Raw genomic sequence first — 27552 nt, forward strand, 5'->3', positions numbered from 1 at the left:
GACGACAACGAGGACGACCGAAACCAACGAATCAACCTGATCCATCCTCGGCTGGAATTACAAACAATCAGCGTGTGCAGGTCGTACAACCCAAACAACACACACGCGGGACGACGAGACGTAAATAATAGTGGTAATAACGAAAAGCCATTGAAAATGGAAAATTTTATTCCGAACCGTACAATAAACTCATTAAAAGGTCCTTCGTTTCGGCGCTTTATTTCCATTTGATCCGTCTTGGATGGCCAGGAAGGGGGGGGGGGGGGGGGGGGGTAACGGAATGGGGAGCCACGCGGAAAATAAAAGTAACAAAAGTAACAATGTGGCACTGCCCTGGTACCAGCACCACACCGCGTAACCGTTGGCGTTGCTCGCTGAGAGTTCACTGAGTTATTGTCCTCCGCGCGCTCTGTTGCGGTAGCAATAAATAGGACACCATGCAACTCCACGACTGATGACCTCGGCGACGAGATTACATGGGTGTAATGATTCTCTTTTTTGTTGTTGTCGTTTCTTTGGGGAAAGTTGAGTGGCACCACATTGCTGCACTGTTGTGTTGGAATTAAATCACCAAATTTATTTCCTCGTAACTGGACAAGCTTCATAAATCGGTGCGAGATTTCTCCCCCACCCAGGCATGAGCAAGTCGATGATGTGAGTCTTTACTTAAGAAATACTTGACACAAGTCACATCGAACTATATGTCGTTCAAAAATCTGTCGTTTTTAACGAATACACAAAATAGAGACAAATAATAGGCAATAGGGCAAAGGGTGCATCCGTAAATGACGCAGCATTTTTTGGACGATTTTTGACACCCCATTCCCCTTCGTAGCCTATTTTCTCATACCTAAAACATGATTCGTAGAAAAATCAGAGGCTTCGCATTTGATGTAATTCGAGAGCTTAACACAACATTTAATTAAATTTAATTTATTTAATAAAGTCGAAAATGGCACCGGCCACGTCCGTGCTTATTTGGAATTCGACAACCGATAACCCTCTGCATCTCCACAAATTTATCGTAAAAGAATAGTCGTTAGTAGGGAAGGATATGATAATCACCCATATGGTTGATGAACGCTTTCACAATAAAACAATAGAATGAAATGAGCTCACCAATTTATATGCATGCATCTATATATCTGCATGCATCCCATGAAGTAACTGAAACTCATCGAAACGCCTCGAAACCCCTCTTGAAATTCTCTGAAGCTCATTAGAACTTCCAGAGAGCTCATCTCCCAGAAACTTTTTGTAGTCCTTCGGGAACCCATCTGAAACCTTCGAAAACCTCATGAAATTCTCGAGAAGTTAAGTTCACTTAAGTTAAGCTTCTCAGAAACGCCTGAAAACCTTCTGAAACGCCTTTAATCTCTTTGAAACCCCTATGAAACTCCCTAAAAATTTCTTGAAAGCCTATGAAAACTCCTTGAAGCCCCTCGAAACTACAATCCCCTTCCACCGTCACGGAAATCACGAAAGCCCTTGAGCCGTTTTGAAACAGCTCTGAAATCTACCTACTCCCTTAAAAGTCTCTTCAAGGCTTTAATTTCCCCTGCTCATATTTCCCGATCCATTCCCTCTTTCTGTTCTCCATTTATCTCTCTCCTGCTCAACTTTTGTAGATGTAGTGATTAACCTGAATTCAGCTAGAATGTCTGAGGTTAGCTTTTCCACAGACCACACTTCTTTCGGATGAACGACATCTAATTCAACCGAAAAAAGGGCGTTCTGTGGAAAAGATAACCTCAAAATTCGAGCTAAACTTGAATTCAGGTTATTCACTACATCTTCGAGTCTTCTCGTGGTGTAGAAGTAATGCGCTTTTCTAGTGAGTAGGAGCCATGAGTTCGAGTCTCACCGAGAGGACGAGTAACTTTTTCGTCAATCTTAATATAATTTGTCCATTTCTCACTCACGCCAGCTTTTCTAAAACCTAGCTTTTGCTAATTTCAATCTTTCTGCATTAATAGAAAAATAAATTAATATAAAACTGAAATCGAGAGGTTTGTGAACATATGGGGCAATCTCCTTAAATTTGGCAAAATTTTCGAAAAATCATGAAGATTTGTAAATTTTTCCTCTAAGAAAGGAGCATTTTAAATTCTATCTTGACGTACCTTTAAAAATTATATGTTGGCGAGGTACAGTACAAATTTCAGCTCAATCGGTGCATTTGTTACGGAGAATGAGCAATAACAATCGATTGTAAATTGTCAGCATTTGAAGTCGAAAAAAAAATCCGCTTTATCGTATTTTTTTCACGTTTTCGAATTTTGATGCCCTGAGTTCTTCACTGAAAATGATCATCAGTTTACCAAGTTTAAAAATGCTGTATACTTATGTTATTATTGTAGATGGATTAAATCTACCTTCGAACATTTTCAGCCTAAAACACGAAAACAATTGAGGGGGTTAGAAGCAAAGGGGTGTAGGTGACAAAACCCAAATATCGAGTAGTTTCAAAATCATCCCAATTTTCTCAGATTTTTTGTAATTTTTTCTAATCATCGACAAAATAATATTTAAAAAAAATCCTGAAAGCTTGAAATCTGAAGAATTTTTTTATATGCTTAGCTCAAAATCGAGAAAATGGTCACTTACACCACTTTGCATTGTTTGCCATTTTTTAACTCGATATTTTTCAATTTGAATAAGATTTTATTCATGCACTAGATATTGTGAACCAATTACTTTTGCATCAACACATAACCATTTGATCTCACCTAACTTTTGGAAAGGGTGTTTGAATACACCTAATTTTCTTCAAACAAAAATTTAATTAAAAAACGGTTTGTTGGATTGAATTAATGTCTTTAAAGTTGTTTGAAGATAGTTAAAGGACTTTCAGTAAAAAAAATAATACACTGAGATCAATATTCATCGTGGATCCACACTCCCGATCAAAAGTTTGGGGTCACCCCCCAAAAACATGTCATTTTTTTAGGCCCATATTTTCGCCAATTTGCGTCCGATTTCAAAAACCTTGGTCTCATTCAAAAGATAATAAGTCAAAGAAACTTTAAACATGATTAAAAGAAACTTTTTCAAAAAGTTTTGTATGTAAACGTAACCCAAAGCTGCCAAATTTTCTAAAAAATGAATATAAACTTACGGCAGTGTCGCTGGAAATTGGGTCGACCAAATTTTAAGATGAGAAATTTAACCCTTTTTCTATTAGCTTTCAACTGCTTTTTACAGAACTTAGCTCAAAAATCTAGAAAAAAGTTGTTAAGTAAATTAACTCGTCATGTCATCGACCAAAAGTTTGGGGTCACTATCGTAAAACATAGAAAAGTGATTTGTTGATATCTTTGTCATCTTTCATTCAATAAAGACAAATCAATCAATCTTTCATTCAATTTTAATTCTTCTTGGCTTATTTGAAACAAAATGAATGATACTTACTGCATAGACATTGAACTACACATATTTATTGAAATTTACATACTAAAACTTAACGTAAAGTAGCTTAACGTAAAGTAGACTTTTTTTTAGTGTGGTGAAATGTGTTAAATTTACATAACATTTTTATATACAAAAATCGTTAAATACGTTAAGTTAAAGACATCAAACGTAAATTTAGTTAATTATCTTTGAAATGACTCGAAAATAATTAAAAGTGAACAGATGACGAAGATATTGCCAAATCACTTTTCCATGTTTTACGATAGTGACCCCAAACTTTTGGTCGATGACATGAAGAGTTAATATACTTAATAACTTTTTTTCTAGATTTTTTAGCTAATTTCTGTAAAAAGCAGTTGAAAGCTAATAGAAAAAGGGTTATATTACCGCTCTCATTTTAAAATTTGGTCGACCCAATTTCCAGCGACACTGCCGTAAGTTTATGTTATTTTTTAGGAAATTTGGCAACTTTGGGTTACGTTTACATACAAAACTTTTTGAAAAAGTTTCTTTTAAATCATGTTTAAAGTTTCTTTGACTTATTATCTTTTGAATGAGACCAAGGTTTTTGAAATCGGACGCAAATTGGCGAAAATATGGGCCTAAAAAATGACATGGTATTGAGGGGGTGACCCCAAACTTTTGATCGGGAGTGTATGTAAAAAGTCATATAATTTCAATTTTTCATAATTCTAACTCTTCAGTTTTTTGCTGACAGTAGAATGCTGATTTTAAGCCTCACATTTTGTGAAGCAGCTCAGGTTAGTCAAATCTTTCTAACAATTATTTTCTTGAATTTTTTTTTTCATCAACATTTTAAATAAGCAAAAAGAAACAATTTTTGAGATTTTTTATATGAAACCAAAAAAAAAAAGATTCTACGCACAAGTTCCAATGAAAAATAAACACATAATTTACAGCAAATATGAAAAATGTATGGAAACTTGTGAAATATCATTCAAGATTTTCTATACCGCTTTTATCGAAAAAGGATCATCTGTTTCTCAGATATGTGAATTTTCATACCGTCTTGAGTAACAATCACAAGACACGATGTGGAACAGGACATAACCCAAGTAACACACATGTTATAATAAAGTTACGACAGCGCAAGTTTTGGTTGTATAGAAGTTTATTTTACGTTATTTCAACACAATGTTAGAATTACGTAAAATAAACTTCTATACAACCAAAACTTGCGCTGTCGTAACTCTATTATAACATGTGTGTTGCTTGGGAATAGTTTTTGTTCTTACAAAAACGAAAAAAAGGATATAAATTTTTCTTTTTTAACGACCGGTTTCGGGTTTTTTTGTCACTCATCATCATTTTATAGTTTTTTAATTCGTTGTATTTTAAATATGGGTAGATGTAAGAAAAATATAGGTACAGTTTTTTGAGCTACATGGCCAATTTTAACAGTTTCTACAGAATTTAATTAATTTCCTGTAGAAAGCTGACTCGCATTCGAAGAGTAAAGTTTTTGAAATATTGAAATTATATAGATCCGCGGTGCATAATATTCTCAGTGTATTTTTTTTCTTCTTAAAAACATTTTTAAGAAATTATTCCAATTCAATAAAACGTTCTCATGTTATAATTGTTTGAAGAAAAAAATGTTTTTTATTTGCTATTTTCTATTTATACACTCTTTTCCAAAGTTAGGTTCTACTAAGGATTCCCATAAAAATTTCACGAAAGATTTATTTTAAAATCCTTCAAATACAATTACAAAATATTTCATCATAAAATCTTCCTGGGATTCCGTTTATATTCTTCAGGAATTTTCGAATAAATCGTCCAGGCATTCCTTCAGAAATTTCTCTTGATATTGATTCAAACAAATTTCCATTACAGAAATTGCAAAAAATCTTCATAAGTTCATTCAGCGATTCTTTAGAAATTTTATTAAAGGATTCCTTTGGAAATTCATTAGGGATTCCTACACGGATTTTTTTTTCAAAAATTCTTCCAAGAATGAATTCAAAAACTTGCTTTAAAGATTTATCAAATTTCTGCTAGAATACCTCCAGAAACCCCACTCGGGATTCCTACAGATGTTTTTGAATTAATTCTTTACAAAAATCGTGCATTGATTGTTTCAGACATTCTATCATACATTTCCAGGAGGATTCCCTTAGATGTTTCTTCTTCCAGGAGATTCCTTTTCAATGTATTTCTTCACATATTCTTGTAGAGAGGCCTTCAAGGTGTTTTCCGAAGAATCCCTTAGAAATAAGGCTAACGATTTCTCCAGAAATTACTCCAAGTATTCCATTGGAATAGATTCGTTCGATTCCTTAAGAAATTTCACCACACATTCTCTCAACAAATTCTCCAAGTATTCTTCCAAAAATTTCTCCAAGGATTCCTTTGGAAAACCTTCCGTCGTTCATCTCTCAGTTGTTCCACCAGGTATTCCTTCAGATTTTTTCCAGAGATCCTCCCAAGAATTGTTTTGTAAATTTTTCGAGTAGATTGCCCTGAAGTGCTTGCTAGGATTTCTTCAGGAATTCGTATATGTAGGTATTCCTTCATGGTTTCTCCTAGTGACTTATTTAAGAGTTTCTCTTAAGGTTGATGTGTGGCTGTTGTTCCTTTTCCTACCCGATTGAAGAGTTGTAGTTCGCCAATATCCAAGTATCCAGGACTGTTAGGCCAGGATTTTTTCCACGATTCAATAAGGAATCCATTCAATTTTTTTTCCTACGAATTCCTACATACATTTCTTCAGAAAAATCTCAAGATGTTTTTGGAAGTATATAAACAGAGGGTTGTCCATTTGAAGAAAATCATTCAAGAATTTCATTGGGAGATTCTTTCATAAACTCTTTAAAAATATATCTAAAAATTCTTTCCACCAGGGTTTTCCAAAGGTTTGTTCAGTTATTCCAAATATTTATTCAAAAAGCCCTTATTCGATTTCATAAGCAGTTTCTCCTAGATGACTTCAGACACTCCTTTAATATATTTAAAAATACTCCTCACAAGTATTCCCTTGGCCCGGGCATCCAATAAATTGAAGAGGAGGTTGACCGGTTGGAAAACAACAAAGCCACTGGAGCAAATCATCCACCAAGCACATTCTAAAATATGGTGAAATAGCACTGATAAGAGCACTACACTTAGTCATAAGCAAGACTTGGGAGGAGGATGTATTACCGGAGGAGAAGATAGAAGGTATCGTGTGTCCCATCTACAAAAAGGGCGACAAGTTTGATTGCGGTAACTATCGCGCGATCACACTACTGAGCGCTGCCTACAAGACACTCCCTCAGATTTTACGCCGCCGTCCATCACCGATTGGAGGGAGTTCGTGGGGCAATATTAGGCTGGATTCATGGGTGAACGCGCTACAACGAACCAGATGTTTGCCATCCGCCAGGTGTTGCAGAAATGCCGCGAATACAACGTGCCCACACATCACCTGTTCATCGATTTCAAATCGGCGTATGATACAATCGATCGAGAACAGCTATGGCAGATTATGCACGAATACGGATTCCCGGATAAACTGACACGGTTGATCAAGGCGACGATGGATCGAGTGATGTGCGTAGTTCGAGTATCAGGGACACTCTCGAGTCCCTTCGAATGTCGCAGAGGGTTACGGTAAGGTGGTGGCCTTTCGTGCTTGCTGTTCAACATTGCTTTAGAGGGTGTAATTAGGAGATCGGGGATAAACACGAGTGGTACGATTTTCACGAAGTCCGTTCAGCTGTATGGTTTTGCTTATAATATTGGTATTATAGCTCGTGAATTTGAGACGATGGCAGAAACGTACATCCGACTAAAGAACGAAGCCAGGTGAATCGGATTAGTTATTAATGTATCGAAGACAAAGTACATGATGGCAAAGAGCTCCAGGGAGAAATCACCGCGCCTGCCACCCTGAATTTCTATCGACGGTGATGAAATCGAGGCGGTTGAATAATTCGCCTATAACGACACCAGCAGAGAAATTGAGAGACACATTGTGGCAGAAAATCGAGCTTCCTTTGGACTCCGCGAAACTCTACGATCGAGCAAAGTTCACCGTTACACGAAGTTAACCATCTACAAAACGCTGATTAGATCGGTGGTCCTTTATGAGCACGAAACATGGACCCTACGTGCAGAGAACCAACGCTTCCTTGGAGTTTTCGAACGGAAAGTGCTGCGTACCATCTACGGCGGAGTGCAGATGTATGACGAGACTTGGAGAAGACGAATTAATCACGAGCTGCATCAGCTGCTGAGAATATCAATTATCGTCCACACCGCGAAAATCAGGAGGCTACGGTGGGTGGGTCACGTCATCAGGATGTCAAATAACAACCCGGTAAAAAAATTCTCAATCAAAATTAAAAAAAAAAAATGTTATTAAGATTCAGTACGATCTATGACCATCACTGGTGATTGATCGCGTGAAAATGCCTCGTTAAGCGAGGATACTATCAATATCAGTTCACACGATTATAAACCAACCAACTGCAAACGACGAGAAAAATGTATTGATTAATAATTTCTGTCACGGCCGTTTGTGCTACTATTTTCCTGACTCGTGGTACTGCGATAGATGAAACTACTCACACTGGACGATCATCGCCATTCACTAGGCGTCGTTGTTTGTAGTAATTTGCGGGTGTTTAGCGAGAGTTGGTGACACATGGGAAAGAAAGCTCGATCAGGTTCGTTCGCGCAGCACACGATCAATCGATGGGAAAATAGATGAATGAAACTGTGCTACTACTGGACGGTCGATGGTTAATGAATGAATGTGAACCGCCACCGCGCGTCGATGAGTAGTGGCTTATGTGGGAACTTGTGACAGTTCCAATAGTGGAGTAACGACTTTATCAATTGAACGAGGGCAATAATTGATTGAATGAAAGTTCCGGGTGGCAGATCGATGAGAAGATGAGTCGTGATCGATCGATTTCACTTTATTCCTGTTTTGCTGTTTTGGTTGCAATGCGTTGAACTGCTTTCACAATCGATCACATATAGGCACCTACTTGTTTTCCGACGAGTGTATTTCTCCGATTTAATAAGAACATGAATCTTTCTCCCATCCGCGCACAAAGCCAATCTCAAATGTCGTTGACCACTTGTCGTGCTGAAAACGCCAGGAACCACATCGAAGAGGAAGCAAACAATTTGGGCGCCTCATTTGCATACGCTCATCAATTAGTCATCCGCCTTGTGCCGAATATCGAGGCAGCAGAACCGAAAAAAAAAGTCCCTCATTCACTTGCTATCACAAAGCAAACAATATTGTCAAAATCCGTGGAACTTCAGCTTCGATAATCATCCGCTCGCTGGCTCAGGAAGCGAATCGCGCAACGCAACCGCACGAAGCCCGGTCGCCACGATCGGAATCGAAATCATTTATTATTCCGTACAGCATTGGTTGGCTTGGTAGGTACACCTTTCACCGCCGTCCCACAAGCGATCGCCTAGAGGGCGGCGCACACGGACAACAATCACACTTCCAATGACCTCTTGTTGCGATAAGCTTCGGGCTCGGCTCCGGACGAGCGGTCAATTTGCATCAGAATAAAAGTCGGAAGCAGTTGTCATTTTCCGGTTCTCACCTTTCCCGCGTGTTGTTCTTTTCTCTACCAAATCAACCGCCGAAATTGGTATTCCAGGCACGGTCAATCAGTTAATCACCTTGTTCAAACGGAGCGGACGAGCCCACGGCGACTGACGAAGGCGACCCACGACATAGGTTCCGTATGTTTCGATCGTAAATGAGGATAAAAAGAAGAAAAACGATTTAATGCAGTGTCCACATAGGTTCTAATGGCTTATCAAACATCACGGCGAACAACGGAACCGAGGTCCGTAGAACGGTGCTTTACGCCGACACGATTTCAATGAGTGGTTTACATGCGGAAGTGCTACGAAGACTATGAGTAATAATTACGTAGCAGTTGGCTGTGGGATATACTTATACATACAAATTTGAGAACAAACCAACATAGAATAACAAACTCCCATTACACCGTTTTGTACGGAATCGCATCTGGAGTGTGTTTGCAGTGTTGTAGCGTGGAACCGGAGTACCATTCGGTCGAAATTAAACCTTCAAATCTAGAGAAACTAGCCACCAATTACAAAAAAATGCAAGGGATTTCTTGAAAGGCTCTTGGCTGTGACCTATTCTGCTAACAAACTAATCTATTTCTATGTATGGATGGTTTTCTTCTAGATTAATTATTTCAAATTATCATTAAACTTATTTTAAATGATAGTCAAATTTATTTTCCTAATATCTTTTTCATGGTTTAATGAATTAAAATTCCGGCCAAACTTAGTCCGGTAATTTGATTACTAGTAAGAATTCCTTCGAACAGATTAAATTTTATGCACTAAATGCCACCGATGTAGTTTATATCACAGATATTTTGGTCCAAATGCAATTCTTGATCTATGAAAATATGCAGCAATTTCTCCCGATAACGCTCTATGGATAACGCTCTATGGAGGCGCGGCCCTGTGGTCGTGGGGATCACACGTTCGCTTTATATGCGGATGGTCATGGGTTCAATTCCCAGCCACGCCACCAACCACTTTTCGTCAAGCCGACACGTCGATTGACATCTGACCCTCTTCTGAGCAAATGCTCTAACGAAACTCGGAATATCGATGACCGACCTATGCCCGAACCAAATGGACTCCGATGGACTGATATGGAACAACAGCAACAACATCACGTGCTCTTCGTTCTACTGTCAACGAAGAGAAGAGTAGCAGCAGCGTAGCGATCAGTGCCAATAGTAAAAATAAGAAAAGGATTTCTCAAACTGTGTACGTTACAGTAGTCATAATGACCCCCGCTCACGTAGTGCCCTTGAGGACAAAAGAGCTGTAAATAGAATAAGTAAATAAAGAAAAAAAAACGCTCTATGGATTTCTCCAAGAACTTTTACCAGGTTTTATCCTGTAGTGATTCGTCCCAGGATTTGTTCAAGAGTTGTTCCCGGGATTATTGCAGGGGTTTCCCCGGTATTCTCAAAACGATTTCGCTCGATTTTTTTCAGGAATTCATGCAAAGTTCTTTCAGGGATCCCTTTCAGAATTAGTCCAGTGGTTCTTCCGGAGTCACCTTATTAATTTTTCACGGGATTCCATTAGGGATTTCTTCAACCTTACATAACATTGGGAACAGATCGCTGATGTGGTGAACGGCTTGGGTAAAAAAAGACTCCAATGCACAAGAGGATGAATACTGGGAGACTTCTTCATTAATTTCTTCCAGGATCCTTTACGGTCAGTATTGTGATGTTCTTTGATGTGCATGCATCGCTCCTGTAAGGGGTGAGCATCTCAGCATAATCTATCGCGTTCGCTATTGTCTCGCGTGAAAATCAAGACAATAGATGCGCGGGTGCTTAGTATTTAGTATTGATTTATGTGCCCTTTGTTGCGTTCAGTTCATTCCTGTGCGCGCGCGAAATGGGCTGAAAGTTTCTGCTCCCTGATGGGGTGCAGAGGCGCAACAGGAGTTCTTTCATTAGATATGTTTCGTATGGAAAAGTGGACGATTGTGCGCGAATGTTAGTGTTTGTTTATTGATCGATTGTCAAATCATATCACCAACCATAGGTGACTTCCAGACTGACAATGTACCCTACCCTACTAACAAAAAACTCCTTCCTGAGACAAACGTGGAGTTGCAGCGATTCGCGATCTTTTTAACAACGTTTGTCTAACTAACATTCCCTCCCTTCCTCGATGACCGTAAAGACCTGGCCGACGCCATTATTGTCCTTAATAAAGTTGAGAGCTCTCGAATTGTGTACATTAAGAATAGTATGTTAGTCCCAAGCCCTCTTCATTGGTTCCTTGTGCAATTTCGATTGCTCTGGTCAATCACGGAGTAGCAACTACGAATTGTGCGGTCATACTCATTGCTCATGCTCAATTTCTTCCAGGATCCTTTAAGATTTCCCAGGTTTTTTTACGGAATTACTTAAATAATCCTTACCTGTTTTCCTTTAGGGATTTCTCCTGGTATTGTCTCAGAAATTTCTCCAGGATTCTGTCGTAGATACCTTCGGTTTTATTACGTTGGAACTTCTTCTTGGAGTTCTGTGGGGTTCTACAATTTATCCCCTATTGGGCGTCCAAACGCATGGTGGAGCTTTCGCTGAGCACGTCTTACCTTGTCGGTTGCCTGTTGCAGAAAAAGGACGATGTTCGTACCCGTTCATCCACGATCGGTCGGAGCAGTATTGGCAAACACTGCGGTGCATCTGACAGCATTTATGGAAGACTAGCAGCATGACAGGAGTAAGACTTTAGTCTATTCGATAAACTCAAAGAGTGTATCCCACAAATTCTTCCATTGATTTCTTCCGTAATACCTTCAGTTCCTCCAGGATTCTTTCAGAAATATTTCCCAGATTTATTTCAAGCATTTTCCTGGGACTCCTTCGTTGTACCCCCGCAGGATTCTTTTAGGAATTTCTCCGGGGTTTCCTTTCGGCTTCTTTCAAGGATAAATCCCATAATATCATCATAGATTCGTTCAGGATTCTATCTGAGTTTTCACCTGGGTTTAGGGATTACTTCCGAGCATTCTTCGGGATTTTTTTAGGGTTTTCTCGGCCATTCACCTCGATATTCTTTCAGTGACTGATCGAGATTTTTTTCTTATTAGGATTTAGGAACAATTTCGACAGGACTACTGCTGACTTCAACTTTGACTGCAACCGATGCGACTACGATGCTGTTATCGATGAGTTACGACTGTTGGACTGGGACGAGCTGTTTCGAGACGCCAGTGTTAATGATATGGTCACCAACTTCTACGACACTGTGTTCAGGTCGATTGGAAGGCACACTCCTCTACGCCGAATACATCCTCATCGTTTGAATAAACATCCCTGGTGGAATGCTGACCTTCGACGTCGACGTAACGTTCTTCGTAAAGCCCGCCGCCGTTTTCAACGATGCCGTACCGAGGAGAACAGATGCGTTCTACGAAGGCTCGAAGCTGAATACGATGATTGTGTATCGGCTTCTTTCCGTGAGTATGTTTTTCGTATCCAAGAGGAAGTCAAAACCGATCCATCCTCCTTCTGGCGTCACTTCAAAGGCAGAAAAAATGCGCAATCTGTTCCTCCAGAAATGTCATTTGGAGACAAAACGAGTCACGATGTCAGAGGCTCGGTAGAACTTTTTGCAGATTTCTTCCAAACTGTTTATAATTCCGATCCCCCCTCGGTTTCCCCGGCTGTGTTGAATAGTTTACCATCATATGACATCCGATTTCCGTGCCCGACTTTCTCTGTCGCCGACGTCACCAACGTGTTGAACTCTGTTGACCCATCAAAGGGACCTGGCTCTGATAAATTGCCTCCCGTATTTGTTCACCGATGTGCTGCAGTGCTAGGACCACCTGTTTGTAAGATATTCAACCTCTCGCTATCGGAAGCCGTCTTCCCGGAAGCATGGAAAGTGGCTGCCATCACTCCTATCCATAAAGCTGGTAACGTTCGTCATGTTGAGAACTATCGATCAATTTCTATACGATGCTGTCTAGCTAAAGCTTTTGAAATTTTAATTCACGACAAAATGTATTTTGCTGCAAAGCCAATTATTTCGCAGTCACAGCATGGCTTCGTGAAGAACTGCTCTACAACATCAGACCTCATGGTCTATGTTAGCAAGTTAAATTCCAGCTTAGAAAAAAAACGGCCAAGTCGACAGTATATACGTGGATTTGTCCAAGGCGTTCGACAAAGTACCGCACGATTTGGCGTTGTGTAAACTTGAGCGATTGGGATTTCCGAATTGGCTAATCAGATGGTTACGCTCGTATCTCAAAGATAGATCTGCTTACGTGAAGTTGAACCCGGCTTCGTCTAGTCTTTTCAACTTTGATTTTTATACTTTTCGTCAACGATCTGTGTCACCGATTGACATCATTCCATCTTATGTATGCTGACTACCTGAAAATTTTTCGAATCATCAGCTCTTTGGTTGACTGTGCTGCTTTACAGCAAGATATCGAAGCGGTAGAGGACTGGTGCGTTTCTAATGGAATGACAATGAATGCGATGAAGTGCAAGGTGATCAGCTTTTGTAAAAGTCATACACCACGGACTTGCGCATATAAAGTAAATGGCATTACACTTGACCGCGTAACATCAATCAACGACTTGGGAGTAACAATCGACAACAAACTGAACTTCGCGGAACACATTACCAAGACCACTGCTAAGGCTTTCGTCGTTTTGGGATTCATTCGCCGAAACGCAAACGAGTTCCGAGATATATATATGCGTTGAAGGTACTGTACTGTTCGTTGGTCCGTAGTATTCTTGAGTACGCCGTACAAATCTGGGCTCCACATCACGAAACACTTTTCGAAAATTTTCCCGACCGGAACGGGAATCGAACCCGCCGTCTCCGGATTGGCGATCCAAAGCCTTAACCACAAGGCTAACTGGGCTAAATGGTCGACACTGTACATAACAATAATAATCTTAGTGCCCATTTTATTTTTTCTACTTACTAGGGTAGTGGACGTATTTTGGCCCGGGGCAGGTATTTTGGCCCGCCTTGGGAATTTTACTACAATTATCATACAATCTCTACAAAACATTAACAAACTGTTATTGGGACTTGCAATAAAGATTTACCAAGATTTTTCAGAAATAATATGATAAGTGTAATAAAACTCCGTAGGTGGGCTAGAATAGTCCACTTTCTAATATGTGCAAAAAATCTGCAGTATGGTATGGTATTTTTTTTTAATTTTTTATTTTATTTTTTTATCTGTATCAACGAGATAATGAGTCTGAGGCTAGTTCAATTTGGGACCCACGTTTTACTTCACTTCCGAAGGAAGAACATACACTTTTGTGAGTTTGTCGAGAGAGGGATTCGATCCCAGGTCTTTTGGATTGATAAGATATGGTATTGAAAACTTCTGGTTCTAAATATTAGAAAATCACCTATGTATTTTTTTTTTGCGCCTTCAAACGCTTGAAGAAATTTATGTGAGAGGGATTTCTTCCAATAATTCTATAAAAAAATCCACCATTATTTCAAAAATTCATCTAGATACGTATTTAAAAATATATTCAGGAATTATTTTATAAATTCCTTTAGATTTTTTCCAGGAGATCCTTGCGAAATGTCTCTAAGGATTCTTCTTGATATTCCCACGGGGTTTTTTCATGGATTTATTAAAAAATAATCGATTTTATTGGAAATTGTCTACAGGGCTTTCTATTTAAATTCATGAAAATTTTTGGAAATTCGTTTAGTAAGGATTTTTACAGGTATTTGTTCAATTTAAAATTTTAAATTCAAATTAAAAAAAAAAAACTTGCAATGGATTTTGTGAAAAATGTCTTCACGGATTTTCAGAACACGTCCAGATTTTTCTTCAACAAATCTTACAAAAGCTACTTCAAAAATTCCTCCAGGAATTCCTTCGGAAATTTCTCCACAGATTCCTTTAGGAAATACCAAAGAAATTCCCTCGCAGCTTCTCACAATAAAAAAAAACCTCCTAAGTTTTATTCGGAAATTTTATGCAGGGATTGATTCAGAACTTCCTTCAAGAATTCCACCTAAAAATCACCAAGAAGTTCCTCAAGAAAATCTAGCATAGATTGGATCTGAAATTACGCCCTGTATTTCTTCAGAGCTTCCTCTAGAAATTCTTCCATAAATTCAACAATATAGTTCCTCTAAAAATCTTGTAGTTTCCGTTCACGGATTCCTTTGGAAAATACTACAGTGCTTTTTTTTTTCTCAGAAAGTCTTTCAAAGAGGTTTTCATGAAGTTTGATAGCGATTTCTTCAAAAATTAGTCTTAAGGTTCCACAAGTAATTTCTCTAAGAATTGCTTTACAAAACCTGTTGGGGATTCCTTAAGAATTTTCTTCAAGTATTCTCTTTGAAATTTTCCGAGGAGTTATTTTATAAATTATTCCATGGGCTGTTTCAGAAATTCTCATGATATGCTTTTCAGAAATTTCACCAAGAGTTTCTTTACAAAAACGGTCCAAAGAATTCTTCAAAGTTTTTTTTTTTAAGAAATTCCTCTGGAGATTGCTCTAACAACTCCTCGAAGGCCTGATTAAGGCGAAACTGGAAGCATTACCTCACTTTTTGGTTTTTGATTTTTTTTTTTAATTGCGAAGCAATATTTTTAAAACCGGTTTTTGTACACAGTTAGAGGAAGGATCAAAGTATATCTTGAATTTTTTTCAGGTGGAAAACGTTTTTCAGTTTTAAAGAAACCATTTTTGAGTAAAATTAAAAAAAAAATATGGTTGTTGAAAAATTGGTAATAGTTTTACACTTGAAAACATTTCAGGAGATAGCTCGATCTTTCCTCTCACTATTTACCAAAAAATGATTTTGAAAATATTGCTTCGTTATTTAATAAAAAAACAAAAACTAAAATAAAGAGAAAATGTGTCCAGTTTCGCCTTAAGGGAACGTTGCATGATTTTTCTTAGTAATTTTTCTAGTTCTATTTTTTTAATCTCTCCGTGAATTTTTTTCAGATATTTCTCCAGGTTTCCTTCAAGAAAGTCCTTTGAAGATTCCTCCATTACTTTCTTCAACTATTCCTTTATTAATCACTCCATGGATTTCCTCAGAAGTTGCTCCACAGATTATTTCAGAAGTCCTTAGTCCTTGAAAAATCAGAATTCAGGATTCTTGCAGAAATTTATTCAAGGTTTTCTCTACACATTCTTTCATGGATTGCTTCAAAAAACCACTATATGGATTGTATAGTAAATTCCTCAGAAACATTTTCTACAAACTATTTTGAAAATTTCCATATTTTTTTTCTAAAACTGCTTTATGAATTTGTTTAGAGATCCTTCCAAAAATTCTTTCAAAAAATCTTCCACAGGTACCATCAGAAATTACCCGTAATTCCTTAAAATCTTGATTGATTTATTTGTCTTTATTAAAGAGACTTTCAGCCCTTGGCTGGTTCGTCTCTCTTCTTAAAATCTTCATATTTTTTCAAGAATAACGGAATTCTTCGTAGAATTCTAAAAAAAAAAACAGCTCCGTCTTCACAGATTTCTCCAAGATATCATTAAGAAAATGTTCAATATGTTCTTTCAGTAAATTGCTCCAGCAGTTTCTTTAGAAATTCTTTCAGAAACTCCGTCTTCATAAATTTCTCTCCGAAAATTCTTAAGGAATGTGTTCGGAAAATACTCCAAAGATTCCTTCAAATATTTCTCCGGAAATTTCTTCAGAATTAAATCGGAGTTGTTTCAATGCTTCTTTTGGAAACTGCTCTAGCGTTATCTTCAAAAATTCTTCAGGATTTCATTCAGATATGCCATCACGAACTCTTCCATGATCTGCTTGGGAATTTTCTAAATGAATCCATGGAGGAATTGCTGAACTGCTGTGTGCAGCATAGTTGTCCCATGATAATAGGGGTTCCCATAGAACATGGGACAACTATGCTGCACACGGCAGTGAGAAATGAATAGAAGGTTGTCTAAGAATTCCATAGAGAAATTCCCAGGAGAATCTCCCGAGAAATACTTGAATCCTGAAGGAAAATCCCTGACTGAATTCCTAAAGGACGCATTGAAGGATATTATTATGGAATGCATGGAAGATTTTGTTAGAAATACTTTGAGAAATTATTGGAGAAATCTTATTACTAGTTTCTGAAGAAATCTCTAGAAAACTTCCTAAAAGTCTCTCTGGAGGAATTATTGCTGAAGAATCCTATTTGTCTTAATTATGAAGACATCTATCTCAATTTGTCAAGTTTTCAGGACATTTTTTTCTTTATGCCTATGAACTTCAGGCTATTTCTAACATATCATATATCGGTTGCTTATCCAAAAATATCGACATTTGAAATCTTAATGTTTCTTAATATCTAAACGCAATGTTGCATGTAATGTATTTTGTTTAGATTAAATTGATGGTTCCATATTCTCATATTCGTATTTCCAGTCACTATGTAACTTTCAAGCCAAGTCGAGAAGTAAACCGTTTAAGTGACAATGGAACTGCCAAAAGAGTATTACGGTGCTATTGCTAGATTTCTATTTTATTTTTGTTTAATGTTTTAACAACTTATCGATCATTTATATTTCGCACTGGTGGTAATGCTAATCTGGCATCGTTCCAGAAGACTTAAGAAAATATAATAAACTTGCTAAGGTAAGTGCTCTATCTATTGATAGAGTTCCAACTAATGTTGAGTCCAATCGGTTGTCTGCAGAAGAATATTATAATCCCCGAATCAACACAACATTGTTAAGTTACCAATCGTTAACGCTCGTCTTCCCATACCCTGACCGACCGAAACTCTCTCATTATTATTCATGCCGGATCGCCTCATTTGTTGGATTGTAAACTCCCCATTCGTTCGATCCGTCCCGTCCATCCATCGAGTAATGGTTACGACCTGGCGTGTTCACAATCGAAGACAGTTATGTGTCGTTCCGGTTTTCTTCCGACCCTTTCTCCTTTCACCCACACGTCGTCCGTCATGACATGGCTTGGCTGGTTTGGTGGGATCGTCGTTTGTTGATCGTTTCGATCGCAATCAATTACCCCGAAAACCACAATCACAACTTGTTATCGTTTACAAAACATCTTGACCGCAACGAACGATCTGCTCCAATCCGGCGATTCGATGTCTGGACCGCGATCCTGGGGCACTATCAGGGCACGCAGCAGCAGCCAGAGGGTGCGTGTGACTCGATATCTGTCAGCGATAGTGATCGACTCGTTTCATCTTCCTCAAAGCAAACAGCCTCCGACAAGGGGACGAGTGCGGCGCAGTGCGTGGTCTAATCTGAAATCGGAGCACCCAGACCAGAGCTGCAGCGCAGCGAGGACCAGGAGTTACGCGCGTCTTAATCCGGATTAATTGCCCATCAAGATCGTTTGCCACTGGTTTTCGGTGCGTGCGAGCGATGGATTACTAATAGCTTTCGCGCGAAGTTGGCCGCCCTGACGGGGGGTGGCTGGCTGGCTGCGGTCAGGAGATATCAACCCGAAGCCTGCAGGCCTGCAATCCGGTGGTGGCGTGATAGGGTAGGATAGATATGCCGCCGTACCGACTAAAACAAACAAATCCGATCTTTATCAATGATGGTTTGATCGAGCGGTGCTTTCGGCGACTGCTGGTTCCCGGTTGCTACCGGGTTGACTGGCTGGGCTCCCCGGACCCCCTAATTGATCGCTATCAACGGACGACTACACGGATTTCTCATGGTATAGTTATGAGCTCATAATTATTTATCAAGGCCCCCCTCGGAGACTGCATGGAGCGGCTGACTGGCAACAAATGCCGACCGGTATGGGCTATTTATCTATGGGATCATAGAAGAAAAAGGCGCAGTTTGAGGTGCTGTGGCGATCTCACGGATCATCTCCTCGGTGTGATGGTCTGATGCACTGCATGGTGGTGGCGTTTGTGACTTGTTTGTTATGAGCTGGAAACGTCGAAGGTGGCAGACTGCCGTAGACCACCAACGGTTTCCATTTAAGCTTGGCACATACACAACTTGAATAAAATGTTAGTATCGCATTGTCAGAGCATGCGTTTGATATAAATTCTAAAATCTTACAACAGTAAGGTTTAACGTATTTATCCAGATAACCAGAACTCCCAAAAGAATGTATGGATTTTATCATATTAATTCTAAATACATTTTTCGTCAATAGCAATGTACGGTTCCGGCAACCGGTTCGGTACAACCTAGCGCGACTGAAGCAACTAAATGTAGTCTCAGCATACGCGCAAAAACTCGAGGTAGCATTGCCAGAAGAGGGAGAGCTTGATGAGGCTGTGGCCTCTCTAGAGGACTGGCGTAGTACAGTAAAAATAGCCATCAATGACACACCCGTGAGCATTTATCTGGTACGTGAAACACAAAGTCGACAGAACAACTGGTTCAACGAGCAGTGCAGGGCGATTTTGAAGGAGAAAAAAAAACAGCATGGGTGCAATGCTGCAGCATGGATCGCGGCAGAACGTGTAACAATGCAAACAGATACGAAAACAGTAGACTCGCCTTTTCAGGAAGAAAATTGCCGCATGGACAAAGCGATGTGCGAGGAAATGGAATTTCCCAAGAAAAGACAGATGAATTATGGTGATTGAAAAATGGAAGCAGCACTTCGATGAATGACATGGAGAACGTGCCCGAGTAAAATCTGACAGCAAATTGAAAACAAATTTTGATGTTGTGATATTGCAAATTATGATAACTCAGGTTGTTTTCATTTTGGTCGTTTTAACGGTTAAAACATCAAAAATGAGAGCAGAAAAATGTTCCCGAAACAGCAAGCTGAAATCAATTCCGTCTATCAGTGATAGCAAATTGATAACTATGGTTGTTATCAGTGCGAAAAAATGGAAAAACCCGTTAAATATGGTGGTTTTTCGATTGATATGAAATCCTTAATGCCATAAGATAGTGTAATGGTAAATCCTTAGAGTTATTATGTATACAAGGTTGCCTAGGAGTTTAGAAATAACTTAAAACCAAGGTTGCAACCATTCATTTGCAAAGATTTACATTCATTTGCAATTATCTCAGTTCAGAAGCATGCTATTGAAAAACAATGTATGGATGAATTTAACCTTGTAGTTTTATCTGAAAGTTTGTCGAATAACATTGTGGTCGCAAACGTAAACCAAAGTCGTGAACGAGTTGTGAAGGTAACTCTCCACGCGGTGAATGTAAATTTCATTCACGCTGTGGAAAGTTACCTTCACAGCTCGCTCACGACTTTGGAATGCGTGTGCGACCCCAATATTATTCGGCAAACTTTCAGATAAAACTACAAGGTTAAATTCATCCATACATGGTTATTCGATAGCATGCTTCTGAACTGAGATAAGGGGCTGTCCATAAACCACGTGGTCATTTTTTTGGGACTTTTCAACCCCCCCCCCCCCTCACCCGCCTGGTCATTAGTCCATACAAATTTTTTTATTTGTCCATACAAAATGGTCATTGGCCGAAATCCCCCCCCCCCTCATGACCACGTGGTTTATGGACAGCCCCTAATAGCAAATGAATGTAAATCTTTGCAAATAAATGGTTGCAACCTTGCTTAAAACTTGTTTTTTTTATAATAGTTTGAAGTGACAGCAAAACAAAATCTAAATTTGAAATCGAATTTGAAATCAAAACGTGATATCAATTTGATGCTGAATACAAATCGAGTTTTCGATTTGCTATCATTTTGTTGTTAGACTCTGCTCGGGTAGCCACGCCAGACTAAGAGAATGGAGGAAATAACCTTGATTGAAAACCAACAAATCAGCTGGTAAGGGTGGTATATCGCCACTGAACTCATAAAGATGGGCCTAGATATTTTGGCCACTTTGATAGTCAGACCATTTTGAATGTGAGAACTTCAGAGCGATCATCATTTAAAATGCCGTTTACGAAATGCTATTCCCGTTAATCTTCCGTCGTCTGTCATCTATAACTAATCAGTTCGTGGAAGTTAACAAGCCGGCTTCAACAGTGGCCAATTGATAACTGACCACATATTTTGTGAATACCAGGTCCCAATACATCACTTGTACATCGGCTTTAAGGTGGCATATATGACGCTCGTAACATAACGCTCAGCGCGGATCTAGTGTAATTCAGTGATGGCATTGAGGTAACTCCAAGTTACTCAATGAGTAACCAGCTCGAGATAAAAAAAAACTCCCTTCCTATATGAGCGCCCTGCAAATAGGAAAATACACTAATTTTTGGCAACTTTATTTCTTTTGTCATTGGATGTTTCCTGACACTTGCTGAACTCTAAGTTGGCCTTAACAAAATTTCCCCACAATACTGAACTGTAAGGCCAACCTCGGACGACAAAAATCCCCCATGACGAAGAGACTACATGGCTGAAAATACCCAAAGTTACCCTACAGCCTACACAAAAAATAATTTTATTACTTTTTATTCCTTTTTTGCGCTTCAATACATGTAGGAAAATCGCTTCCCAGTGGAATTAGGAATTGTTTCCGCCCTACAGTATATATATATATATATTTATTATGGAAGCTAGGCATGTATTCGCCTCTGGCCCTACTGTATATAAAAATCATCGCATATTTGATTTTTTTCGATATAAGGAAAAAAATGACGAAAGAAAATTTTTGAGAGAAAAATTGTTCCTACAAACTTTCAAATATGTGATCGCCTATGTGATTTCTAGGTTTACCAAATAAAAGAATACATCCCATGCGATTTTTTATCTGCTTGTGCACTTGAAGAAAAAATGCCATTCTGAATAACTTAAGCTTTTCTTCAGAAATGAATCTATTAATTTCTTCAGACATTCCTTGAGATACCTCCACAAATTTTTCAAAGGATTTATCTTCAGAATTTCCCAAAGCGATTTCTTCACAAAATCTTCCAGAGAATGTAAAATCCAGAGAATGTGAGAAAATCATCTCGAAGAATTCTTTGAAAATTTATTCAGGAATCCTTCCAAGGATTCCTTCCCAAAATGCACCGTGGATTCCCTTGGATTTTTTTCAGGGATTCTATTTTAAGAAGTCTTCCCCGGATTCCTTTTGAAAGTTGTTGCAGAACAGCTATCATGGATTTCTTTAGAAATTCCTTTAGAATTACCTCTAGGATCCTTTGCAAATTTCTCCAAGAACTCCTCCAGAAAAGCTTCCATGGGTTTCCATAGAGATACCTTCATGCATTCTTTCAAAACTCCGTACGAAAATTCTTCCAGCAAATTATCCTCGGATTCATTCAGAAATGCTTTCAGTGATTACTTCAGAAAATTAAAAGTTCAGAATTCCTCCAGAAATTTGTTTACGTTTTTTTTTTCTAAAAATTTGCCACAGACTGCTTCAGAAGTTTACAAAGTTCACTTCAGAAATTCTTACATGAATTACTTTAGAAATTTATTTTGATATTCCTTTAAAACCATAAACGGTTCCTCCATAAATTTCTTCAATAATCGCTTTAAGAAATACCCTATGGATTGCCTCCAAAATTGCCCCATAGATTCTTTTTGAAAATTTCCTTCAAAAATTCCCTTAAGAATTTCTCAAGAAATGCAACTTCGGTTGTTTCTCCAGAGATTTCTATTCGGAATTTTCTGCAGGGAATATTTCAGAAATTCTTACAAAGATTCTTCCAGCGGTTTCTTCATAATATTTTTTTAAAATTCCCTCAGAAATTCATACGTACATTTTTTCAGGAAGTTCACCACAGATTTGAAATTTCCTAAGGATTTCACTGAAAATTTCACCTAGAATTCAAGCAATTTATACAATCATTGAGAACAGAGATTTGCGCTGGAGTACATACAGGGATTCTTTCAGGATTTCCTCTAGTATTTTTCCAGATTTTTTTCAGCATTTTTTTGAAGATAACTGTAAAAGTTTGGCCACGGATTATTTAAGAATTCACTCAGAAATGTTTCCTAGGAACATTAACAGGAATTCCTTTACAAGAAACCACCAAGTATTCCAGTAATTCCTTCAGAAATACGTCCACAGAATGCCCCAGGAATACTTTCAGAAAATCATCGAAGAACTTTTGTTTAAGTCTTTATTTATTACTCAATAAATTTTGCTAGAAATGTCATCAAGATTTTTCCTGGGAGTTTATGTAGGTATTTCTCCAGGAAGTTCTTCCCCGGAGATTTCTTCAAATATTTCTCTAGAGATTTATTCAAGAGTACTTTCTGAGATTTTTACAAAGATTCTACTGGAGAATTCTTCAAAAAATCCTTGAGGGATTCTTCCAAAAATCCATGCTCGGGTTTCTCTCGATATTCCGTCAGGTTTTTTTTTAATATCTCCAGAGACTTTCACAATTTATAGAATTTTTTCACAGAAATTTCAGTGAGGATGTTTTTCAAATCTTTTTCCAGGGAGTTTTTTCATAAGTTCATCCAAATTATATTAAAAATTCTACTAAATCCTTCGAAAGTTCATTTAAAAAGAATGGATAATTTGTTCAGGTATTCTTGCAGTAATTCTTAGAAGAATTGCTTTTTTGGAAACTGCTTCTGTGATTCCACCAGAAATATTTCCTGGGATATCTTGAAAGATATTGTTTTAGATATTCTTCCAGGCAAAGAATCTCTAAGGAAACTTCTACAAAAATCTCATGATAATTGTGTCAAGAAACTCCTGGTGATAGCTTTGTAGATTCCTAGAAAAAAATCTTGAAAATTTTCTGAGGGGATTCCCGGACAAAAATTCCCGAACGTTTTTTTCTGCAGTAATCCTTGGTCGCGTGGCTGAGAAAATACCCGAAGAAACTGCTAAAGATACCTTCTTGAACTCAATAAAAATCATAACAAACTTTTGGAGGAGCACTGAAAGTAGAAATTACTTTCAGTGTTCCTCCATAAGTTTGTTATGATTTTCAAAATTGGAATCAAGAAGATTATTTAATCAGTTTCTTCGGGTATTTTCTCAGCCACTCGGAATTACTCCGGAAAAAAAATGTCGATATTGCTTGAGAAATTACTGGATCGAATTCTATAGAAACTCGTAAAGGAGTTTCTGAAATAATTCTCTTAAAAAGTTTTGCCGAAATTTCTGAAGATATTGCAGACTAAGGTACTGACGGGATTCTTTAATAAATTCCCAAATAAATTTCTGGATATCCCTGGAGGATTTTCTGAAGGAATCTTTGGAAGATAACTCTGAAGGAATTCATAGAAGAATTTCTTATACAACTTCTGAAGGGACAACTAAATAAAAATCACTGATAATAAATTCTTTTACGAAAAATGCTAAAAAAAGAAATCCTGCGCAAAGACCAAAAACAATCAAAAGGAATTTTAAAGTGAACTTCTGAACAAATGTTTGAACATACTATTTTTTTTAACAAATCTTTGGGAGAATACCTGTAAAAAAACAGAAGAACTCTCTACAGGAATTCATTCAAAGATTTCTTGAAAAAAAAATCGTTGAATAGCTTCCGGTGTTGTTTCTGCAGGAATTGCAAAAAGAATCTTTATAAAAATGTCTGCTGATATCCCTGCAGAAAGGTCTAAATTAACTCTAAGGAATCTCTGGAGGAAATTAATGCCCGAGATAATTCCTGAATATTTGGATTAAAACCTAAAGGATCCATTAATGAAATTCCAGAAATTTGAATCTTTTGAAAAAATCTTTGGAGGAACTCCATGAGAAACTTTTGCAGAAATTCTTAGAAGGATTCCATGAGAAATTTTTAGAAAACTTCCTGGAGAAATCCTAAAGGAATTTCTAGTGGTGTCCCGTTTCATCTTTCCTCGATGTTCCTACTTGGGAAAAAATATAATCTAAAAGAATTTTCGGGCAAATCTTTATAAGAATCGTTGCTGAACCCTTGAAATGAATTCCTGCAAGAATGCCCATTTCCAGATATTTACAGAAAATATGTGAAAAATAATTCATGAAGTGGTTTCCCCCGAAAAAAATTGTAAATAGTCTTTCCCACTGGGGCCCACCCGTAAAGAAGGCGCTGAGATTTGGTAAACTTGAGTAACCAGATTTGATTTTACCATGGTATAGTTTTAGGATTCTACAGTACTGGACGAAATAAAGTTGATAAGACTAACGAAACACACAACTTTTCGGAACAATTTGTTAACTTAAAACAAATTACAGGTCGGACTCGATTATCCGGAGTCGGGTTCTGATGCTTCACAAGCATATATCTCGGGAACGAAATGTTGTATGAATCTGAAATTTTAGCATTTTTTCAAACTAACTTTGATTAACAACCAGTAAAAATGTCAGCGCTGTATATCATTCCGTTTGCCAGATAAATGTTTGAGAAGCTTTAGAACCTGTTTTCGAATAATCGAGTCCGACCTTTAATTGAAAAATCGCTATTTAGTTATTCGGCCCAAGCATCCAGTAGTTTCCCAACCAACAATTATATCAGAATAACAGTTTAAATATTCAGTTAAAATTTTCATACTTCATACTTGTTCGCAACCTAGCGAATACTATTATATCTATCAATTCATTATCCACTTTGATCTCTACTCCCTTACACTCTGAATAGAAAAAGACCGATATAGCCATAAAATGATTAAGCTAAAATTTTCAAAACCATACTTAAGAGCGGCATTTTCATGTATTGTAGAGTTGTAATGATTATTGGGTTATTAGCTATTGAATAGTTGCCGTTGGGTTTTAAATAAGTGATATAGAAGTTCGTATTGAAAAGTATATGTTACAGAAGATCCGAATGTTCTTCAAATCATCATCATAATATGCTGCACTCCAAAAGCTTAAGATTTCCTATCGTCCCGGACCGGATGGTATTCCGTCTTGTGTCTTTAAAAAATGCAGCGCTTTACTAGTAGCTCCGCTTGCATCTATTTTCAATCAATCGCTGCAGCAACAAAAATTCCCAACTGTCTGGAAAACATCTCACATGCTGCCTGTGTTCAAAAAGGGTGATAAAACGGACATAGTCAATTACCACGGAATAACCTCCCTTTCACTGCCGTAATTCTGCAAAGTGACGTAAGCGACATTAATAGTTTTGGCGCATTTTTTGGTTATTATGCATAAAACTCTTGCTTATCCTCTAAGTTTCTTTCCATAGATGATAGATTGCGACTAGATCTTGCATTCTAATACAGCAGGCATACCACAGTGTTATTTTTACACCAGATATTAAATATAATGTACCAAAAAATATCGACATTTTGAATGGCGCTTACGTCACTTTGCAGAATTACGGCAGTTCAGCAGGCTCCAAATGCTTGGAAATTATCGTGAACAACGTCATGTTTGCTTCATGTAGCTCCTATATTAGTCCTGCTCAACATGGATTCTACCCAAAGCGTTCGGTTGAAAGTAATCTGTGCGACTTCATATCTACTTGTATCTGTGCAATGGACAACGGTGGGCAAGCGCAAATTGATACGGTATACACCGATATCAAAGCTGCTTTTTATACTGTCAACCACGATATCCTACTTGCCAAACTCCTTCGACTTGGTGTGTCAGCGAGAATGTGTGTTTGGCTCAAATCGTACCTCACCAATCGAAATCTCTGTGTGAAAGTGGGAGCTGCGGAATCATTTCCGTTTAATCCAACTTCCGGCGTACCGCAGGGGAGCAATTTGGGACCGCTTCTATTGTTGTTGTTTTTCAATGACGTAACTATTTTGTTAGCCAAAGGTGGATTGCTGATTTACGCCGACCCGAGCAGAGGAGAATAGCAAGTTAACCCTCAAAAGGAAAGGTCCGTTTTGGGACCCTGGGGTCCATTGGACCCCAACATATATTCTCGCGTATCTCGTGATCCTTACTTTTTAAAAGGTTGATGTTCTCAGCAAAGATGTTCGGTAAGTCAAGGGCTATCTAGTGATGAACAATTTATTTTAGGAAATATCCGATAATTGGCGCTAGAGAGCATTCCAAAACGTCCCTAATCAATGGGATGTAACGTACCAAAGCAAGCGGACAAGACGCACATAACAAAACAATAAATCACACTTCTGTAAATGGGTAGACATAAATGTCCGGCAGCTCAAAAGGGTTCGTTCAAATATTACGTAACGCTAGGGGTAGCGAGAGTGTCTAGCGCTGTGTTACGCTTTATAAAAAAAAACAAAATTTACCACACAAAAGTTGTTACGTGGAGTAGGGAGGAGTTCTGAAATTGTCAAATTTTGCGTTACATATTATTTGAATGAACCCAAAGAGACATCACAGACAAACAGACATATCATTGATAAAATAACATCTCATATATCGCAAGATCCTGATTACTTATAAAGTTGGTGTCTTCGGCAAAGTTGTTTGATTGGTGAAGGGGCGCTAGTGAGTATACAAATTTTGTATCTCATATATCTCAGGATTCTGATTACTTAGAAAGTTAGTGTTGTTCGGGAGGCCAAATTTTTATTTGATTCGGAACTTTGACATATGCTGGTGTTAATGAACAATTTTTTACATTTTATATCTGATGTACACCGGAATACTTATTATTTACAGAGATGGTGTCTACGGCAAAGTTTTTGGCAGGCATGGGGCTAAAATATATAGACACTATAGAATTGACAGGCTTACGAATACATAATTGAGTGATGAAATTGTTATGTACAGTTTATATTTTAGAAGAATCTCGGGAGAAATTCCTAGAAGAATCCCGAGAGGCATTCCTAGAGCAATCC

General features: G+C 38.0%; 1 protein-coding gene across 1 annotated transcript in view; it reads right to left on the reverse strand.

The window, feature by feature from the left end:
- The window catches only part of LOC109431043 (serum response factor homolog A), a 783489-nt gene that overhangs the window by 699729 nt on the left and 56208 nt on the right, over nucleotides 1-27552 (reverse strand). The window lies entirely within an intron of this gene.

Source organism: Aedes albopictus, chromosome 3 (assembly GCF_035046485.1).
Source record: "Aedes albopictus strain Foshan chromosome 3, AalbF5, whole genome shotgun sequence".
NCBI lineage: Eukaryota > Metazoa > Arthropoda > Insecta > Diptera > Culicidae > Aedes > Aedes albopictus.